General features: G+C 42.1%; 1 protein-coding gene and 1 long non-coding RNA gene across 4 annotated transcripts in view; one reads left to right on the forward strand and one right to left on the reverse strand.

The window, feature by feature from the left end:
• The window catches only part of LOC133459450 (sister chromatid cohesion protein PDS5 homolog B-like), a 74,436-nt gene extending 52,302 nt beyond the window's left edge, over nt 1–22,134 (reverse strand). For all 3 annotated transcript variants that reach the window (XM_061739389.1, XM_061739387.1, XM_061739388.1), the window contains exon 1: nt 22,022–22,134. The gene's annotated coding sequence lies outside the window, so the exon portion shown is untranslated. The remainder of the gene's footprint in view (nt 1–22,021) is intronic.
• LOC133459643 (uncharacterized) lies at nt 13,999–14,418 on the forward strand. The gene is made up of 3 exons (XR_009784065.1): nt 13,999–14,064; nt 14,207–14,269; nt 14,378–14,418. It is a non-coding gene; the product is annotated as an uncharacterized LOC133459643 (long non-coding RNA).

A 22,134-nucleotide genomic window follows, 5' to 3' on the forward strand; every position in this document is an offset into this window, starting at 1 on the left:
CAGGGGTTCGCTTTGGCCTGGGGAGTTAAGTTCAGCATTCACTTTAAAGATATCTGGCACCATCTAGCGGTGTGAATGGGTATAGCGTCTAGACCCCGAATGTAAGACGACGCCCACTTTTTCAGTCTTATTTCAATGCAAAAAACCCTGTCTTATATTCGGGCCAATACGGTATGTTGTAAACTATAAACCTTAGTTTTCCTGTGGAAAAAGAAATTAAATCTTAAAATTGATATGAATGAATAATTAGGCAAGGCGAAAGTTTTAGCGATAGCATCCACTGCGTGTGAATAAATTCTTGTGAGTGAAGCGAAACTCTTCACATTAGAGCTCCAAATATCACTCATGAAGCCGACTGACACGACTGTCGTCCTGCGTAAGGGTGTGGATGTGACTGTATATAGTTTGGTACAGCTCCAGTTGGCATTCATCTGTGAAATATTTACTACTCGGCAGCGCGTACCGGGGATCTAAGCTGCTAACGACACGATTAAACTCTACACACCAACTCTACAACCAGGCCTGTGACTCTACAACCAGGTCTGCTCACAGTAGCAAACGGACAACAACAAGATGTGCAATATCTGTCTTAGGGCTGGGCGATATATTGAGTATACTCGATGCATCTCGGCTTCTACTCTGTGCGATGTACAAAATGACTCTATCGTGAATATTCGAGTATACATTGTCACGAATTTGCTTTTAGCCGCGGGCATTAAATTACAGGCTTTTTTCACTCTCTCGTCTCATCTCTCCTTCTCGGAGACTTAAAACAAGCCCACCCAGTTACATACGTCAGTCACGTGCGTGCATCGTCATACGCCCCCGCCCATCTGCTGGTGTCGGCGCCGCTGTCTGGTCCGCCAGTGAGTTCCACCTAACTTTCTCAAACTCGCCTGTTTGCGCCGTGAGCTCATCCGCGCTGTTGCTTCATGCAACGGACTCTTTTCAAAGCAAACTGGGACGGTTTAGTAAATACAGGAGGGGATGTTTTCTCCTCGCACGACGCGCACGGCTCTCCGGAGAGCCGCTCAGTGCGCACACACGTCCGTGCACAGCGAGCTGAGAAACGTCACCTAGTATTGCTTAAATGCGGCCACATGAAATCAATCACTATTATTGAAACAAAGTCAAACAAGACTATATGACTTCATACTTCTAAAAGTAAGTGAAAGTGATGCAAAGTAAAGGAGGAGAGGTAGGCTCATCTGGGCGGCTGTACAGACACTGCAGAATTTGGTTGCTCCCCTCCTTCTCTGAGTTGGCAGGCTTATATATGTTAAAGCAAGAAAAAAACATGTTTTTCATAATAGGTCCCCTTTAATATAAAGGTGCTCTAAAGGGCCCCTCCTGGGCCCCTCCTGCTCAGAGCAGGTCATCAAAGGTAAAACCGGGACCAGAAAATGTTCTTAAATGACACTTAAGTGCCACTCACTGCTTAGTAATTGTTTAATAAATACAGTTTTGGTAAATTTGACTTAGTTGTGATTTCCCCCTTTTTGCATGAAAATATCAAATGAGCATATATTAATGCAGTATGAACAAGAATGTTTTAATGTAGACATATAGAATCATCATACCGGTGTGATTGTATGCATCAAAGTGTTTATTCAAGGCTAAGGCAAAATATCGAGATATATAATCATGTATCGTGACATGGCCTAAAAATAGAGATATTAATAAAAGGCCATATCGCCCAGCCCTAATCTTTCTACCTCATAAACATCCTTCCTTTTTTTTTTGCACTGTTTTTCATTCTCATACCGCACTACTTTTATTTTCATTCCAATGTATATACTGTTTATATTTTGTAATTATATATTTTTTACTTTTCTACCCTTTCACTGCATGTATGTGTCGTGTGTTGCTGCTGCACAAAGCAAATTTCCCCACTGAGGGAGGAATAAAGGACAATCTAATCTACAACAGAAAGCGGCCGATGATCAAGGCTTATGAATCCATTACCTAATGATGTAGTTCTTTATTTTTCTTGCTGTTGCCGTTTATTGGTCTCTGTAACGTTCAGCTGAGTTAGTGGCGTTCCTGCACCCTCCTTTTCTTTCTCTGCCTTAGCGTCAGCCAACGTTGACAACTTAATATACTCCTTTGTCTGAGAAACTTTCAAATGTCTTATCAGCTTCGTTGTGTTGAAATTCTTTTATAACATTCCTCCTCGGGGTATTTCCTTTGCACACTTTGCAAACTGCAAATTTCCTTTTCAGGCATTGTAAAACTCCCATACCGGCGACGCCATTTTCAGTGTTGATGCTCTTTAGAGAATCCCACGCCCCCTTAGGGAGGAATATACTTGCTGTTCAGAACGCGTACATGAGTGCGTCATGGCCGACACACGTATGCTGCGTTCGTTTCACGCATCGACATGCGCATTCTCCAAAAAAACACTGAACGCGTACGCGACCTGCAGTTCTCGCTTTGCCCGCGAGTGGCGCTGGTACAGGTTTAGAGCAGCAGATGACCACACATGGTCAAACAAAGCTGATGACATACGGAAATATTCCCGGTGTTTCTCATCATCGATTGGTCACAACGGCAAGACAAGGGTGGCTAGCTCTCCAGTCTCCCGATGGCTTTGGTTCGACAGTCTAGCAAATGATGGCGCTGGCGCAGTTTCCTTTGCCGAGATCGCAACCAAAGCAATGTTATAATCTCCTCTTCATCCAGTGTTGTCATGTTGTTTACTTGTACGTTGCTACAATCGGTTACTGCTGATGCTATTACTAAATATTTTATTACTTTTTCAAATCTTGCTCTGCATACTGCCTCCAACCGGTTATCTCCAGTATGACGCGCTCCCCTTGTGTGCTACGTGAGCGAGGTTGCAGCTGGTTATGAGCGCGAACGGATGCGAACGCAGGGTCAATCAGCAAGTATATTCGCCCCTTTAGGAACTCTGGGTCTGACATGTGGGAACACACGCGCTGGCAGCGGTTTGTTTTTGTAAACGTCATCAGATCGGCCTGCTTTGAACTACGAGAACTCCGATCAAAACTGAGAGGGGCACTATCGGCTGATTGCGGTCGGTTGCCGATCAATCGGTGCATCTCTAGCGATACCCTGATAACGCCAGTTTTAATCTCCTTGCACTTGTTACAGGTACAGTTTACAACCCATATTTAAATTTTAGTTTTCACCATCAGAGCCTTATCCAGTCCAACTACTGCATACATCACATATCTTTTAGATCTCCACAACACTAGTTGCAGTCTCAAGTCATCTGGTCAATGGCTCATTTTAAAACTACAGGTGACCGTGCTTTTAGAGCAGTGGCCCCCAGGTTATGGAATGCATTGCCTGCTTTTTTACGTTGTCTTAACTCAATTGAGACTCTTAAAAAGCAAATTAAGACCTACTTAATTAGACAGGCTTTAGACTTGGGCTGGTCGTATGTTGTGTATGTTCTTTCTTGTCTTTTTCGTGTTTTATGTTTGTTATATGCTTCCTTGGTTTTATGCCTCTGTCTTATCTTTTTTTGTGTGGCTTGTGAAGCATTTTCTGGCTTTTAATCTGGGAAAAGTGCTATATAAACAAACTGTACTTACTGCCTTTAGTTTTTATTTTACAGAAAGTTATTCATTTTAAACCACCATGAAACCATAATTATTGAGCTGTGAGATCATCCTTATAACCAGCTCCAAGCTGTTGAGGTTTGAGACAAAAGGATATGATTACGATGATGCTGGACTGGAATGCTAGGTAGCTCATGTGACTGAGCAGGCACCCCATGTACAGGAAGAAAAAAATTCAATATTTTATTACTTTGTCACTCTCAAATCCAGTTGTTTAAATCAACATGGCTAGCATGTCTGTCTAGTTGGGTGGGCATAAGTGGATGGGTCCACCAAGGACCACCTTGATAGTATTCTCTTAATCCTGTTGGTGAGAAAAACGACCCTGGGTGCAGCACGGTGCAGGTTAAGATCCTGGGTCCTCTTCAACTCTTTCTACATCCAACCATTTTCTACAGCTGCTTTATCTTTTCCAGGACTGCGTGTAGGATCTAGGGGTGTAACGATACACTAATCTCACGATACGGTACGATACACGATATTAAGGTCACGATAACGATATGATACGATATTATAGCTGTATATTTTTAACAACCTTGAATGAGGAACATATGACTGGAAAAAATTGTCTTTTATTTGAAAGACACAAAATACAAAACAATACTGTGCGTTTGCTCTATTGTTACAGTTTGTAATGCTTTATAACTTTAGGTTTTAAAGAGAAAGCCAGGCTAACCATTTTCCACAAACTGAACTAAAAGTAAATGTCAGGTTTGCATTATGCATCTTCAGTTTCATACAAGTAAAAATATTTTACCACAAACTGAATAGTTTCTCTCATGTATGATTTGACTTTTTTCTTTTCCAGAAATTTAACAACTAAAATTAAATAAATAAAAGTAAATAAATACATACAATTTTACATCATAAAAAAGATTGATTCATGCTCACCTTATAAGTGTAAGAGGAGATTTATTTTTGTTAAGGTTATTTTGATAATTCAGGGTTCATTATTTTATAAATATATTCTTTATATTCTGATGTAAATCAGGGACTATAATGACACTAGTCAGTTTATCTGTAGTGATTAGTCTGTTTTAGATTGGGCGGAGTGATACGCCACAGTACGGCACTAGGTGCTGTGTTGATGTTCTAAAATCCTACACTGTTGAGGGACATTAAAGTACACTCGAACTCGGAAGAAGTTGCCCCCGTGTTTATCCTACTAAAAAGGTTTATTTAATAAGGTAAGGCTTAACTCTACACCAGCCTTACATAAGTAAAGGTTCAGAGCTCCCAACAAGAGCCCCGTGATCAGGACCGCTAAACGGTACTAGTTTCTTCTGAGCGGAGTAAGATTTTGGTCCGCGGGTCGAGGCGCGGTCGGATGCGCGTTACTAGTCAACACAATAGATTAATATTAATAACCCAATATCGCGATACAGTTTGTCACCTCCACGACACGTATTGTGACGTTTTTGTATCACGAAATTTCGTGGCACGATATATTGTTACACGCCTAGTAGGATCTTATCCCAGGTGCCAATAGGCAAGAGCTGGGGTACACCATGGACTAGTTGAGAGTTCATCACAGAGCTACGCAGAAATAAATAAGACTTGCAAGAATGCCCTCTGTTAATCACTCCTACAGTCAATTTCAGAAGAATCACCAATCGACAAAACAGCCATATTTTTGTACTGCAGGTCGACACCAGAAAACAAGGAAAAAGCCGACATATGCACCACACAGAAACCCTTCTGCTGGGATTAGAACCAGGACTTTTCAGCTGTAAGACAACAGTGCTAAGCATCTGGATCAATACTTGACAATATAAGGGAGTGTTTGAAGGTCCAAGCTAGAAGGAGAGAAACGATGACAAATTACATAACCTGCCTTTGATGTTTTCTGGTCATAACTCAGTTTACCGACATGAAAAACCTGTAAAATAGCATGTTATTTTTAACCACATTTGGATAATATGCAGTGCACAGTGTTTTGCACTGCACCTTTTCAATCTTTTGTAATTTTGTACAGAGAGAGATTTTTTTTGTAAGAGTAAAATTTTTATTTTGTATAATTTTTCTCTATATTTTTATTTTGCTTTGCAAAACTGTGTTTAATAAATTATATTGTTTAGGATTTTTTGATATTTGATACATTACGGTTTTTGTTAATTAAACCGAAACATAATTGTTACAATAATCATCCAATTACTCATTAGATTAGTCAACTAATCGATATAATAATCGCCTGATTAAATCGGTTTAAAAATAATCGTTTACCCCAGCACTACTTAGCATTAAGAGCCAAAAGACAACTCATTCAGATGTACTACACTGATAATCACATTGTGGCTATGCGAGAGGAGATGAGACAAGACAGACACAAGCGACCCAGCTCTACCCACAGCCTTAGGTTGCGCTCACTCATACAGCTCAAAGAGATGGCCACTAATGCCCAAATTGCACAGGGCCAGTATTATGTGGACATTTATAATAATAATTACAAGGAACAGCTGTGATATTTATCCCCTGCAAATGCGCCTTGTCTGTGATTTGTGAAGTAAGAATTACATCACTAATTACATATAGTATTTCAGCAAACACAGAGATCATGGGATACTTTAATCCTGTGCTGATGTACATCACAGTAATTCAGTGACTTGCAGCCAGGAGTTCTTTTGAGAAATTTCTTGACGTTTCCTCCTTTTATGCCTCTCTGCCAGCATAATTATGGGAGCTGCAGTAGATATATTGATGTTATATAATCATATTACCCTATATACACCGCATATATTCTGATGATATGACATATTTGTTGGGTGAAAAAATGAAATGAGTCAGGATTAAGCTTTACATAGAGACCCTTAGAGAAAAGCAGATAGTCCAAAGCTAGCAGGAGAGAGAGAGACGATGAGATGGCAACATACTTAACCGCATGTGCTAAGAAACTTTCTATTTTGCATCAAACTCTAAGCTTTAATATGACAGAACAAAGTCTTTAGGCTACAACGAAAGCTCCTGTTACGCATACCATTCAGTTTACCATTACCATGGAAACTTAATCACATACGCCAATATATAATTTTCAATTTTTGTCATCTGTCAAAAATGTCACTGACGTCCAGCTATAAGTGTGTGATCAGACACTTCCAATTGAATATTCAAAGTTCATGTTAATCAAATGGTAGCTGTTTAACAAAATGCAAGACATTGACAACACATTTGATTAATATCTGCAAAGTACAGTAAAATGCAGACTTTGGTTATCTTATGCGAATGCACTGCATGAAACATAGACATTGAAGTGTAATGTTTGAATTATTGCAGGTCCTGAGCTGATACTTGCCCCCTGCAAAAAAGGAATGAGTCACAACCCACCACTGTATTTAGTTTAACCCCTGAAGATGGAAAGCAACATGCAATCTAAAGCTTGAGTCCTATGACAGAACTGTTGTGTAGTTTTTGTGAGAGTATGAGTTTACCCAAAGGCTTTGAGATCATACGAGCATCACTCGGTAGTCTGCTCCTTTGGAGATTAAAACAAAAAAAACCTTTGCAGTTGCCATGGATGTGACATCTAGCTAGACCAAAGTTTGTTTTCAGTAGTGGGGGTTCTTGGAAGTTTTTCAGAGGCCGGATGGTTGGCACATGTCTCTAGTACCAGGAAAATTCAATCCCATTCATCAGGATACCCAATGGAAAAAAGGTTTTCAGAACTGTTTTGGGCCAAAAATGTTCCTGTAGTAGGAGAGGGACTCAGGTTGGCCTAGAAGGGGAGGGTCCCTGCTGATTGGGTATTTTACTAACAGGAAATAACAATTAGCTCTCTCACATGAACTGCTGATTAACTACAACTTTTCCAAGTAACAATGGTGGCACAAACACTCTTAGACGAGTTGTCACTCCAATGATTGTGTGATACCGCTATGCTACCTACGTGAAGCTGCACAAACCTGCACTAACGCAGCACAAACAAACTAGACCATTTTGGTTAATTTTGGACAAAGTCGGGGGGCTGCGTGACGTCATCGTGTCATAATTAACCCGTTATATCTTCAAAACTAAAGCAGCACAAACAAAATTTATTTCTACACAAACCAGCACTAACGATTGAGAATATTTTCACTGAGTTTTGCGTGGGGTGGGGGGCCAGCTTCACGCAGGTGCCATGCTGTGTCTGATGCGATGCAGAGCCTACCTCTGTACAGTCACACACAGCCTTTCCACTGTGGTCTCTCTGAAATTAACCCAAATTAATCGAACATCAAGCACGAATTCAGGATATACAGAAACCCTCAATTTGGAAAGTGGCAAAAAAAATAAATAAAAATAAATAAAAATGTCTTAAGTTATGTAAGAATTACGTTCAAAAGTAATAAACTCCATTGTAGCTGAAGGAATTAAATTAAAGTATCAATTGGCAGATGATTGCTCAAATACCAAAGTGCCCTAACATGGAAAAGAGAGGAGAAACCATGAGAACTGGATGAAGCACTATAGTCTTCTTGAAATCAATAGAATGCCGAATATCCTGTTAAATACAGAGAAGGCCAAATGTTTGGAGAAAAACTCAAAAGCAACCCAAATACCCAAGGACGGGGAAAAAACCAGAGTACAGAGAAAAAGAAGGGAATTTAAAGAGACTATAGATGCATGCTGGTGTAGAAAATCTCAGCACAGCAAAAATTGCTTTCTAGTTACAGAACACCATCAAGCACAAGAGGAATAAGCAGCTACAAAATTACCATGAGGAGCTACAGCTTGCATATGTCATCATGTAGGAAATGTTCACCAAAAAGCTCCAGATGGAAAAAGAGAGAAACAACACTCCTTGGAGAAATGGACAAAGTTATGATTTTCTTTTTAACCAACTGATCTCCTTGTGGTATGGCAGTATGCCAAGAGACACTTCAGTTCAAAGGTATAAGACTAACAGCAGATCAAAAACCTGAGAGGCAAACTGGCAGATGGCGGCTGAGACGGCACAAGAAGATGCAACAAAACTCAGCACTTTTTAGAAGTCCTTCCATATCGGTACAAAAAAAGAAGCTTTTGTATATTGATATACAAAAGCCAAATGTTATACCGACGCAAAAGTCCTGCTTTGAAATTAGTACACATAAGAAGACTTATGTGGAAAGACGTGATTACAGGAAGAGCTTTTCATACAGAGAGATTAGCACTAAGTATGAAACTGATGTTCTTGTAGTTAGAGAACAAGCTCAATCATTTCAGCAGGTGCTAAACAAAGAAGTAAAGGCTCACACACCAACGATGGATGACTTACAGCTCATCAACTGCCGGAGAGCTTAACAGCACACTCACCGCCAAACAATGGCAGAGGAGATTGCTTCTTTGAGAAAAACTTCCTCTAAAAGGGAGATTCGTTTTCAAGCACAGCTGGGAAGTCTGCAAATTCAGCTTAAAGAGCAGATCTTCAACAATCCGCTCTGCTGAGCTTAAGGGCAGAGAAGATCCAACATAAAGAAAAGTGCATATGCAGAACATGGTGTCTGATAGTGAGAAATGTGCTGCTTGTGTGAAACAGAGACCAAATTGGCTGCTAGCTCTGCAAGGCTGCATCTCTGAATGTCCAGGCCTAGAAACATCTACGCCGTCGATTTCATATTAACTGAACTCTACATCTTACAGAGCATGTTTTAGCTACGAGTATGGAATAGGGTGAAAAAGACCTGCAAACATACAACTTGGTGGTGAACAATCTCGGGATCTTGTTCACGAGTGAGGGAACAATGGAGCGTGAGATTGACAGGCGGATCGGTGCAGCGTCCGCAGTAATGCGGTCGATGTACTGGACCGTCGTGGTAAAGAGGGAGCTGAGTCGAAAGGCGAAGCTCTCGATTTACCGGTCAATCTACGCCCCTACCCTCACCTATGGTCATGAACTTTGGGTAGTGACCGAAAGGACAAGATCGCGGATACAAGCGGCCGAGATGAGTTTCCTCCGCAGGGTGGCTGGACGCTCCCTTAGAGATAGGGTGAGGAGTTCGGTCACCCGGGAGGAGCTCGGAGTCGAGCCGCTACTCCTCCACATTGAGAGGAGTCAGCTGAGGTGGCTTGGGCATCTGTACCGGATGCCTCCTGGACGCCTCCCTAGGGAGGTGTTCCAGGCATGTCCCACCGGGAGGAGACCCCGGGGAAGACCCAGGACACGCTGGAGAGACTATGTCTCTCGGCTGGCCTGGGAACGCCTCGGACTCCCCCCGGAAGAGCTGGAGGAAGTGTCTGGGGTGAGGGAAGTCTGGGCATCCCTGCTGAGGCTGCTGCCCCCGCGACCCGGTAACGGATAAAGCGGGAGAAGATGAGTGAGTGAGTGAGTGACAATTGAGAAGAAATTCAACAGAAATTAGCAATCTCAATGAGATTATGAATTCTGAAGAGATAGCTCTCAAGCCAGTGAGAGATACCGACAACACCATGTCAAAGAACTTCTCAACTTCTTCGTCAGTGATGGCACAATTGCATGCTCATCTGCGTCATGACACACGGGCAGAAGGCCCTCGTATAGTGGCTTTTATTTATGGACCATTTTCCCCTTTTCCCTGGTCTCTGTGCCTGCATGTAAGAGCCCCTTTCCAGTAAGGTGTGCAGACGATAAGGCTTAAAAAAGGAGGGACCCCTTGTGCATGTAAAGGAAGTGTCCGTTACATACACAAGTGGTCCCTCCTTTTTAAGCGTGACGGTGGTTATTCATGTCCAGCACCTTCACAGAGACGTGTAAGAAAAAAGAGGAAACCTTTCTACACCTCGCATTAGTGTTCTTATTCCCTAGCTAATAATCTAGCAATGGTGAATTGAGGAGATAGACACACAGGTCATCAAGTCAGAATGCCAGTTAAGTGTATACGGGAAGTCCAACTGGCAGTGAACAGCCCCTTTTACGAAGACAGATACCCCATACTCAAATCTAATATGTCGTCCTTTTTACATTAACTGACAGGTCGCGTGTTGCGCTGATCCCCTCCAATAAGGAACACTGAATAACAGGTCAGGCCTAATGTAAACAGAACTGCGTGGGGGGAAGGGCGTTGGGCGGGTTTGTTGATGACTGACCTGAGTGCAACCCCTCATGGAGAGTTTAAAGGACAGAGCTGATCGCAGGGGGCGGGAGGGTCAACAATATGTCAGTGTTGGGCAATATGTTCTGTGACATGCAACAGCAGCTGCAGTTCCAATCCATGCTCCTGCAGAACTTGATTGGATAAGAATAGGGCCTGTGCCACAGCACTCCTTACCTGTGGCACAGAGCTGTTCTGCACCGCCACCGTTACCCGGCTTCCACAGATGAAAACTACCTGTCTTACTGCAGGCTTCATCCTCCATATAATTTTACATGCCCGGATGCGTTATGCCGATAATGCCACCGGACTTTATCTCTCCCGTCAACTCAGCTTCAGGTACCAGGGAGGCAACATGCCCTGCATTTACATTACTCACATATAAACAAATTATTCATCCAGAAAAATAATGGCGTCCAATCTAAAAACGCTAAACGAATACCTGGCAAAGCGGTACAAGAGTGGGCGGATCAAGAGTATTCTTCACACAGCCTCTACACTGGAGCGCAGATTTAAAATGTAGCTTTTTCTTGCTGAAGAAGAACAGCTGAACATCCATGGTAAAGTGATTGCAGAGGCTGCGGCACTTGAGGTACCTGACTTACTCGCTATTTATTATCATTTATATAGTGTGTGTATTACGTGTTTATTTATAATTTAAATTGCAGATACATGGTGCATGTCAATATTAGACGAGGTCACTTCAGTATACAGGTGTGTAAATGTTTGATTTTATAGAATAGAATAGATCTTTATGGTCACTGTACATCAGAATCATGATTAAATTGTACAGCCAAATCTGGTAGAGCATTCTCCACAAACAGCACATTTCTCCACAAAAATGAGTGAAGACTGGATATACTAGAAACACTAAGGTAACTAAAAGCACTCTCACTCAGACACATGATGGCACTCGGCTTGCATTAGATGTTTCCCTTATTGCAGTGAACCCCATGGGGGTTATTTTAGACCCTCTTTTACAAAAAGCAGGATACTTAATATGATCTGACTTTTTGCAGGTAGAGGTGAGGCAAGATGATGCTCTAGACAATTCCAATTTAGGTAGTCAGCCAAAGAGGGCTCTTTTCCAAAAAGTGTTGGGAAAAACATTTACTGAGGTCCACCTTGGGCCCCTGGGCAAGGCCCTTAACCCTAATTGCTCCACAAACAGTGTGTATGTTCTCTCAGATGTAAGTCGCTTTGGATGAAAGCGTCTGCTAAATGACAGTAGTAGTAGTAGTAGTAGTAGGTCAGTGTTGTCCCTAAATCAGCCAAGTCCAGAGTGAAAGAGGAGCTGAAAAGTACCCAAATGTCCCCCCCACTGTGTCTGTCACAAGACCCACTTCAGTGGTGGAAATGCCATGAGACAGTTTTCCCTCTGCTGTTCAATTCAATTTAATTTATAAAGCATCTATTACAACAGAGGTTGTCTCTAGGCGCTTTCCAGAGACCCAGAACATGTCTGTCTAGAATAACTGAACGTAGCATCCTAGCACTAGTGTTGCTAGTGAAAGAGTATCCTCCACAGTGAAGCACTCCTAAAGCTAGATTATGGTTCTGCGCTACACCAACGCAGCGCACACGCCGTTGCCGTGACGCCATCGTGAAACCTTCGGACTTCTCCAACACTCCATTTCGCCGCGGTGCAGTACCCCCCGCGAGCGCTAGCGGGGTGCGATCTTTTCCTGAATGGTTTATCCGACTTTTCCGATCACAGTGAATCAAAGAGATAAGGACAACTATTGTGCAAAAAAACAAAAACAAAAAAAATAAATAAATAAATCACACATAAACGAAGAAAAGAGCGCTGAAAGTTCACGACTGCTTCACGAACCGGAACCGGAAATGCGTTGCTACCAAGCGAACCAATCACAGCCCTCTCGGTCTGCGACCTCTGACGCGTAGTTACAATTTATGGGAGGTGCGCGTCAGGCACGGCGTGGTGTGCGCGACGTGGTGCAACCTGCGGCACATGCTCTGCGTCGATTTGTAGCTGAACCATAATCCAGCCTTTACTCAATACACTGATCAGCTTCTACTTGGGCAGAATAACTTGGTTGTCACAAAAGGACAGTAAGGGTGCGTCCCAATACTCCCCCTCGCCCTCCTTTTCTTCCCTAACCCTAACATTTGCGCGTTCCCGTGAAGGTAGTGGTGTCCCAATTCCTCTTTTCACCTAGGGGGAGGGGGCATAACGAGGGCTAGGGGCTGAGAATAGCCCCTTCAAATCGAGGGATTTCAGATGCTGACTTGGCGAGCGAGGGGGTATGAAAATCTCCCAGAATGCTTTTCGTCGTCATTTGCGGACTGAATCAAAAAAAAAAACATGGAGGACATTTCCTGTTTTTTTGGGAATAAAATCAATATTTTGAGTTAGTTTCTGCATAAAAATGCGTTTTGATTACATTTCCTTTTGCAAACCGATATTTTACTTTCATAATATTCACTCAGTGAATGTACATAATCCCTTTTTTGTCCGTTGTTCGCTAAAATCACGCCGGAATATGGTTACGTAACCTACGTAAGCTACGCCGTAGGTTACGTAAGCTACGCCGTAGGCTGCGTCTATTTAAAGCTCGCCGACCGAGGAAAAGGAAAAAGGAAAAGTTTTTTTGAGTCAAATGGCGACCCGCAAAGAGCAGGAGGATATTGAAAAGAAAACGCACAAATGTAAGTATAATGTCCCATGGAATTAAAAAAAAAAAGTTTTGTAATCACAGTGCTTTTGTATGTTTGTATGAACAGTACATAGAAATACCGGGTAGATAACATGCCGTGTCCTGTTAACTACTCGTTAACTCTCATACTTTCTACAAATGTGTTGGATATTTCACATTACTATAAGGCAGCAACGTTATTTGGGGGGGGTTACGAAGTAATAACGTTGCTTGCTGCCTTGTTATCATAGTTCAAACGTTTGTTGTTTGTTTGTTTTTTTTACGAGGACGTTTGTGCATTGCAGTAATCACATTTCATTCCAGGGACTCCGGATCAGGTCCGACACCTAATAAGCTTTAGAACTACCAACGAGGAGAATTTTACAAAGAAGAAATATGCTGCTAAACCGCTGTGGGAGTGAGTGATCTAGCTATCTGCTTGCAGAATATCTGTGATGGGGTGTGATGGTATAACTACTATTCATCACTGAAAATCTTTAAAAAAAAATATAAGGTAAGCAATGGTTATGCTAAGTAATATTATCTGCTGAAGAGATGATGCTTAACAAAAAAAATCCATGTAAAGTATTTATTAATAATCTTCTGTAAATTGTGTGTGTGTGTGTGTGTGTGTGTGTGTGTGTGTGTGTGTGTGTGTGTGTGCGCGCTCCGGGACAGACAGTGGGGAGGCCACAGCAGCCTCATGGCCTTTCTACAAAGAGATGCATGAGGTTTTGGGTCCAGACCTTCAATCCAGCCTCCATGTTTGTTGGCGTCTTATGAAGATCCCACGCACTGGTAAGTTTACCAGTAAAAAAGCACAATCTTATTCCCCAGTCCTTCTTCCTATAGCTAGCTTGTGCCACGACCGGTGGTTCTCCTGATTGTGAGTAATAAAACACTACAGTACCTGAAGATCTAACTGTTATTTTCTTTTCAGAACATAATCGACCCTCCATCCTCACCGGTGTCCTCTCTGACAAATTCAGAGGAAAGCACAGAGGTAATTTTTATTTATACAGTGATAATGAACCTGGTATGATGTTGTGGGTGTGTATGATAGTCCAGTCATGTGTGTAATCAACATGTGTATCCATCTTTTTTATCTCAGAACACTTTGGAAGACGCCAGCACATCGGCCTCAAGCTCTGCCTCAGCAGCTGGAAGAGGAAGCTGGAAGCTTCAGGAATCAGGTCCACTTTCCCCGCGATCCCCCCCAAAAAAAGAAACTCTCTATGCGGGACTTCCTTCAAGCTGAGGCCGCCAAAGAAGACAGAAGATGTCAAAAGAATGAAGAACACATGGACAGGTTCAGCTTTTAGAGAAAATGGTGGACCAGACACCTCAGCAGCAGTAGCAGCACATACACTGCAAACATTTTTTTTTGTAAATATTTCTTTGCACATTTTTTTATATGGAACAGCACCTTTCTTTGTTTTGCGTGCAATGTTTACTTTTTTTCTTTTTAAAAATTGTACTTGAATATAGAAAATAAAGCCTTTTTTACAGCAGATTCTCTCACTATCCTTATTTTACTATTGATCTCGTTGTACAGTTTATAATTTGAGACATTACCTTACTTTGACAAACCCCAGAAAAGAAAACTGTTGTGTAACAAGTTTTATTAGACAATTTAAAAGTATTTCCAAGTGAGTAAAACCACACAAGTACAAAACTATTTACACATATGCACGATATGAGCAAAACCCACATAACCAAGCATTAATTTCAGCAAATTTCTTAACAGGCGTTATTTGGATAAACTGAGCCCCGGTTGCGGATCTTAAGGTTACCTTTATGCCTGAAAAAATATTAAAACTTAATAAAGTGCCATATTAACAGCGCTACAGCTGAAATTAAAACAGCTTTTGGCTCTCAGCTTCCTGATCAGGTTAGGGATGAAAACGAGGGGTAGGGGGAGAATTGGGACAGGCACCTGGGCCAAGTGCCCTAGATTTCAAGTGCCCTAAAATCTCCCCCTTCTTTTTTAGGGCTTAGGGAAGAAAAGAAGTGCGAGTGGAGAAAAGAAGGGCGAGTGAAGTTGAATTGGGATTGGGCCTAATTCCACACACACATGAATGTGATGACTATTATTGTTGAGTGATTTGAATAATCACGGAAATACAGATCAAACAGCTAAAAAGTGCTATTTGTGCACACATGTCATTTTAAATAATAATGAAGCTGGCATAATCCTGACAATCCATTTAGTTTATTTGTATTTATGTAGTTTAAGTTTATTTTTGATAGAAAACTTTATTTTGTAAGAAACTTTCAAAGATGTCAAAAGACATATAGAGGACAGCTGTCAATTTGTCTCAAATTTAATTTTATTGCGATACATGCGATCATGTTTGGCTCAGAACAGCTTTTATTTACACTGTCTTCACAAGTTTATGATACATAGCCTATAAAGTGACCAAAAGAGTATGATTGCAGATACAAGCTGCTGAAATGTTTCTTCTGTAGGGTGGCTGCACACTCTCTTAGAGACAGGGTGAGAGGTTCAATCATCCAGGGGAGACTTGGGGTTGATACACTCCTGCTCCATGTGGAGAAGAGCTAGCTGAGGTGATCTGGGCATCCGGTGAGGAGGCATGCAGACCTAGTGCACCCTGGAGATTATGTCTGCTGGCTAACCTGCCCTGGAAACACCTCGTATTCCCACGGAGCTGGAGGAGGTGGTCGGGGAGAGGGAGGAAGGTCTGGGTCTCTCTGCTTAGGCTGCTGCCCCCGCAACCCAGTTTTAGAAAATCATAGATTAAAGGATGAATAAAAGGCTGAGATACGAGCTTTATGTGTCAATGTTTATGATGAACATAAATCTTCATTTAAAAGAATTGACAGCAGCTAGCTGTGTCTTGTGTACACCCCCATAAGGTTGAGCACCAGTTGGCTCAGATCTTTATGGTCATTTCTGCACTTGGTGACCAAATGAAAGAGTGTTAAACTAGTTACTCATTGTTGCCTTGGGTGAGTAGCTTGGTCGAGTTAGAGATTTGAAGACAAGTAGGGACTAGACTCGGTGTTGCTGTAGCATCAGTTGAAATGCTGCTTAATCAAGATAGAAATGTTTTTACTAGGAGACATTTTTAAATCATAGCCCGTTATCTTCCCTGCATGAAGAACCCGTCTTTAACGCGCGCTGAATAATGTAAACGCAAGGCATGTTGTTGCCCACCCTGAGCCTGAGGCCAAGTGGCGGAGCGGGGAGATGAGTCGGGAGGCTTTATCTAGTGGTACTACGTAAATACGGCTGTGTCTGGTTGGCCTTGCTGGTTTCACCAACATCAGAATCGCTGCATGAAGCAGGAGATGGAGCGGGTGGCAGATACAGCCGACTATCAATGGGATTTGCATAGATACAGTCGGCAAGCAAAGGAACGCCCACAAAACGTCACTTCTGGTTCGCACGCGCCGAGAGGGAAAACAAACCGGCTTCCACAAGTGCTGCTGTGTGCCCTTTTGTGCTCATAACAAGCTTAAAAATCCTCATTTGAAATTTTATATTTTGACCAACGGGAGCACAGAGCCAACAAAATATATAATACAACCCTGTCGGTGACATTTCTTTTGGAACATTTTGATACACTTGGACGTATTTATAGCACACACACAGGCTGGGGGTAAATGATTCGTTTTTAAACGATGAATCTGGCAATTATTATAACGATTAGTCGACTAATGTAATGAGTAATTGGACGATCATTCTTCTGTTTCTTTTTCTGTTGTTTGATTAATAAAGCAAAATAAAAAATATAGAATAAAATTATACCAAATAAAAAGGCCAGCCTGTTACTCTTAAAGTCCAAGAAAAATTTCTCCTTAACAAAATTACAAAAGAACACTTTGCCCTGCAGTGTTTGGCACTGCACTGCACCAAATGTGTTAAAAATAACATCTTTGGATAAAAAAGGGCACCATTTCATACTAAATTACATATTTTTATTACATTAAAAAAAGTAATTATTTTCCTTAATATATGATACAATTATTATTGTCCCGTCCATGAGAGATAAGGGGGGGCCTCCGCTTTAAATGCTCCAACACCGCTGTTGTGCTGGTGTGGTATGCAAATTCGAAAAAGTATTTAGGACTGAATTTAAAGTATTTCTATACTTTTGATCTTCTGATGACTTAGGGCTGTTTTTTGGGGCTCTGTTGGGCACGGTGTGACGAGGTCACAGTTTCCATTTCCATTCTGCAAAGTGCCAAACAGTTTGTTTTGGGTGATCCACGTGTGTGTGGTGATGCAGCGACTACAAAATATGACATTGACGATATTGTGAAGTTGGCGTTTCAACGTCAGCGCATCGCTACAAGCCTGACACACACACAATGTACCCTGCCGTGCAGTTGCAGTGGGCAGCGAGGATGGTACCCTCTCCTTTAACTGCTACCCACGTCTGGTGTGGCTTCTCTGTCACCCTCCAGGATGGCTTTACATCATGTAACATGTAGGTATCTGATGAAAGTTTCTGATGGAACACAACTCCAACAATGCCACTTGTGAAAAAGTTGTGTGCCTCCAGCAAATCCCCACGGGATATACAATAACGAGTCGTCAATAACCAGTATGCAGCTCATGATGGCCATTGTGCAGTAACAACCACTGTATGATGAACAAATTCACTAAAACATATTTCCTTGTCTACATATAGACACATAGAAACTATATGAGGTTTAATTAATCAGTTAACGTGATTTTGCCTCTTACCAGGTGATTCAATCAAGTAGCAGAAGAATCAGGGAATGAAACTTCAGGCTAATTAGCCGACTCGGATAATTTGTCAACTCTTTAATTAGATAGGGACAAGAACCCGGTCCTATTAGATTAATTTTTTTAAAGGTGTGTATCGCTGTCAATATGCTACAATGAATCAATGTATGACATTTTTAACATTTAAAATCCACGCTCACAGTGCTCCGGGAGAGGGGGAAAGGATTAAAATATGAGCAGCAGTCTCCCTCTGCCACTCCTACTGTTGTGTTCGTTGACTGCAAGTAACTTCTTTCTGAGACTCTTCAGTTTGTCAATGACCAGAAATTAGTTTCTTGCAAAGCTTTGGTCTGCCAGTTGCAGATATAATGTAATGTAATTTGTAGATTTATGACATCGGGTGAGGGTCTTGTGGACATCCTTGTCTTGTCATCAACAAATCCCTCCCATGATCCTCCACCCCATGTTAGTTAATGACCCGACCCCCCCGTTTGGTCAATATAAAAAGAATAGGTGACATGCTAGGGTCATGTGTTAAAATGGGGGTGTGGGCCAATGTAAAAGTGCGTAAAAAGTTAATAGTACATAATACTCCATCTTGGAACGCTTGTGTCCCTCCGACAGACAGATCAATATATTAAAAATAATTCTGCTTCAGCTTTTTTACTGGATTCTTCTTTAAGTTTGTAGTCAACATAATACTTTATCTATTCAATTCAATTTTATTTGTATAGCGTCTAATACAACAAAAGTTGTCTCTAGGCGCTTTCCAGAGACCCAGAACATGACCCCCGAGAAATTATTAAATCTCAATGCTGTATGAAAATTAATATATATAGAGCACAAAAAGGCGATTCATTATTTTGGCCGTGGATTTTTTGAATTACGGACCCTGGTTACAGCTAAAGAGCAGTTGGTTAAATAGACTCACTAATTAAAAAAATAAACAATTTTAAAATGGTGTGCAGAGATAAAAAATCCTAATCTAAAAAGTGAAAAATGAATTTCAGGTCTGAAAAGCAGTAACCACAAACCAGATAGATTGTGTTGATTCCTCACTTCATGTCCCTTCAATTTGCTCAGTGAAAACTGATTATTATGAGGTTGTCTGGGACAGTGGGTATGAAATCTAACAGTAGAGACTTGGAGGTCAAATATTATTACAAGTCCAACCCTGAAAATCTCTTGCGGCAGCACTCAAAACTTTTACCAAAAGAAAAAAAAAAATCCACATGCTGGCACACTGCCAAATTGTTTGCTTCTGACCTTTTTTTCCACACCACAGCTGCTACCAAATTTTAATACATCCCTCTATCCTTGTACCTCACTGACACACAGTGAGCTGGCAGCCAATCAGAGCAGTCTTAAAACAAACACACACACACATATAAACAAAAAGATTGGTGATGTCTGTGTAGCTCCTAACCACTAGAAGAAAAAACTGTTAATAGGAAGCAGCAGTAAATATTCATAAAAGGGCTAGCTTTACACCTTGAACACATGCTGCTTTAAACTAATCAATGGTTTATCACTGTCAAACAAACCCCCAAATCCCTGTGGGCTTGTTGGCTGTCCTGCAGCGGCCAATCAGGCCTTTTGAATACAGCTGCGAAAAAAGACTTGTGAAAGCTCAAAGATTTTCTCCCTCCCTACTTCAAACCTGAACAGAGATATCCTTAGTTTTAAAACCTGTGGACAATCACAGGGAAGAGGGTGACAGCCAGTCAAGAGCGTCAGGACTCAACACCAGCTGGCTGCAAGGTTGAACTCAACAACCTCCACATGGGCACAAACAAAGTGAGGGGAGCTGGCTGAGTAGACAAACAATGTCAAATACCACAATTTCCCACAACTTAAAGGAAATGGGTAACATTTTCAGAAAAGAGCCCATTTTTGCAGATGAAAATTGTCCAGAAACAAAAATGCAAAAGAGGAAGGGTTTAAATCACTTTTGGGTTTTGGACATGAAACAAGAATAAATCTTGAAAGAAGTGAAAAAAATTAAGTAAGTCATATCAGATTAACAATTTCTGAAGAACATGCATTTGTTACCAATTACAAAGTTGAGGGCTCCACAGAACTTGGACACTTTCAAAACAGGCCTGAAAACCTTCCCATTCAGGAAAGCATTTAACTGTTAAGGAGAGTAGAGAGGAGAGGATGCTGGCGTGTTTGAGTTTTTAAATTATTATTGATACTGACCTTTTCTTGTACTTGTTTTAACTCGTTTTCATCTTGTAAGCACTCTGAGATTCTCTAAATAACTACGTTTACATGCAGTCAAAATTCGGGTTATTGCTAATATTCCGGTTACTAAAACATTCGGAATATTCCCTTTACATGGTAATTAATCATTTGGGATATCTGGATCAAACCAGCGACGCGGGGAGAACGTCATGACGCAATTACTGTCATTTCCGCTTCTTCTTCCTGTATCCAAATTCAAAACAAATGCTGCTTCGCGCAACTTTTCGCTCACCTTCTTTTAAATCTGGCTATCCCCGTACTTTCTACCATCTACAAATGCAGAAATGTTCATATCCTTCATTACATTTATGAAGTGATTAGTCTCCTCCTGGTCTTGGTTTCTCCGTGTTTATAAGAACTTCCTGGACTCAAAAGACCAGGATTCCTTGTGAACAGAACATGCGCAGAAAACAAATTCATGTTCCGTTTGATTGGGGTATCCAGTTAGGCGTTTAGTGACCGAATATTCGGGTTTTAAAAAGGAGTAACCCAGGGGTCATATTGGGGTTTTTAAAACCCCAATATGAGCAAATTCGGGTTATTCAAAGGGGTTATTGGTGTTTACATGGCCGTGCAAATTCGGATTATTGCCAATATTCGGGTTTTAAAAGGGTTATTGACTGCATGTAAACGCAGTCACTGAAGAGTGCTCTATAAATACAATCTAATATTATTATTACTATTATTATTATTATTTAAGATGTTAGTAATTCCTGTATAGAAACTGTGGTAGAATTTAATTCCAACTACATCTCATGTATAACAATGTCAATACAAAACTGAATCTCAGACCCCAAACAAGTCTTACAGCCCGTGTTTCACTGACTGATGAGTAATGCTGATAAATAAAGCCCGAACTGGAAGCTGTCAACAAAACACACTGCAGCATCCTGGAAGAAACTGAAAGCAGCGTGATGAGTGTTCTCCTAAACTCCTCCTCTCTGCAACTTCAAACTGCTGCTCAGCCTTCACATCACAATTACTAATGTTAATACTTAACCAAAACACCACAACTGCAAACTTTCACAGGTAAAACCATGCACAGCAGAAGTAGGTCACCCTCCAATCTAAAACAAAACACACCATTTCCACCAAAAAAAAAAAAACAACAACTACAACATACTTGTCACCCATATTGATGAAAGGTGCAGAAAACACAATAGATGTATGATTGTCACAAAGCAACCCCGCTCAAAGGGCTCCAGCCAGGGTGAATGTGTGATGAATGGGGGGGTGTTTGCCGTGGCCCCGGGACACCGAGGCCCGGGCGGAGCCGAGGCCGGGGCGGGAGGCGCCTCCGCCGGCCACTGCTGCCGGGATCACCGCGGTTAGCGCGTTAGCTCCGCTTAGCTCCCGCCGCTAAAGCCTGATTTATGGTTCCGCGTTGAAACGACGGCGTAGCGTACGCGGCGATGCGCACCGTAACAACGCCGTAGGCTACGCAGAAGCATAAATCAGGCTATACACGCAACTCCGCGGGGACAGGCGGACACACGGACCGCCGCATGGGACCAGCACCGTACATTGCCCCCCCAAGCCCAAGCTCCAGCCCCGGTCCCGGCCTCCTGCTCCTGCCCCTTTCCCCCACACGGAGCTCCCACCCAGAGCTCCGTGTGTTCAGGGCGGCTGTGCCCGCTCTCCCCGCCGAGCTCCCGCCGGCGACGCGGGGCGTCCCGCGCCCCCGTCCAGGGGCTGCCCCTGCACGGGGGCGCGGGACGCCCCGCGTCGCACCCCAAAATACTGCGAGTGGGCGACGGAAAATACCCGATTAATAGTGCATTGTCCTACCTGTTCGGGTGAATTGTGATGGATCGTGTCCTCCTCTGCAGCTCTCTTCCCCCTCCTAGCTCCAAAATGGCGCCAACATGAGCAGCTTCATCGCCCGTGGCTGAGAACCATCG

Source organism: Cololabis saira, chromosome 14, assembly GCF_033807715.1.
Source record: "Cololabis saira isolate AMF1-May2022 chromosome 14, fColSai1.1, whole genome shotgun sequence".
NCBI lineage: Eukaryota > Metazoa > Chordata > Actinopteri > Beloniformes > Belonidae > Cololabis > Cololabis saira.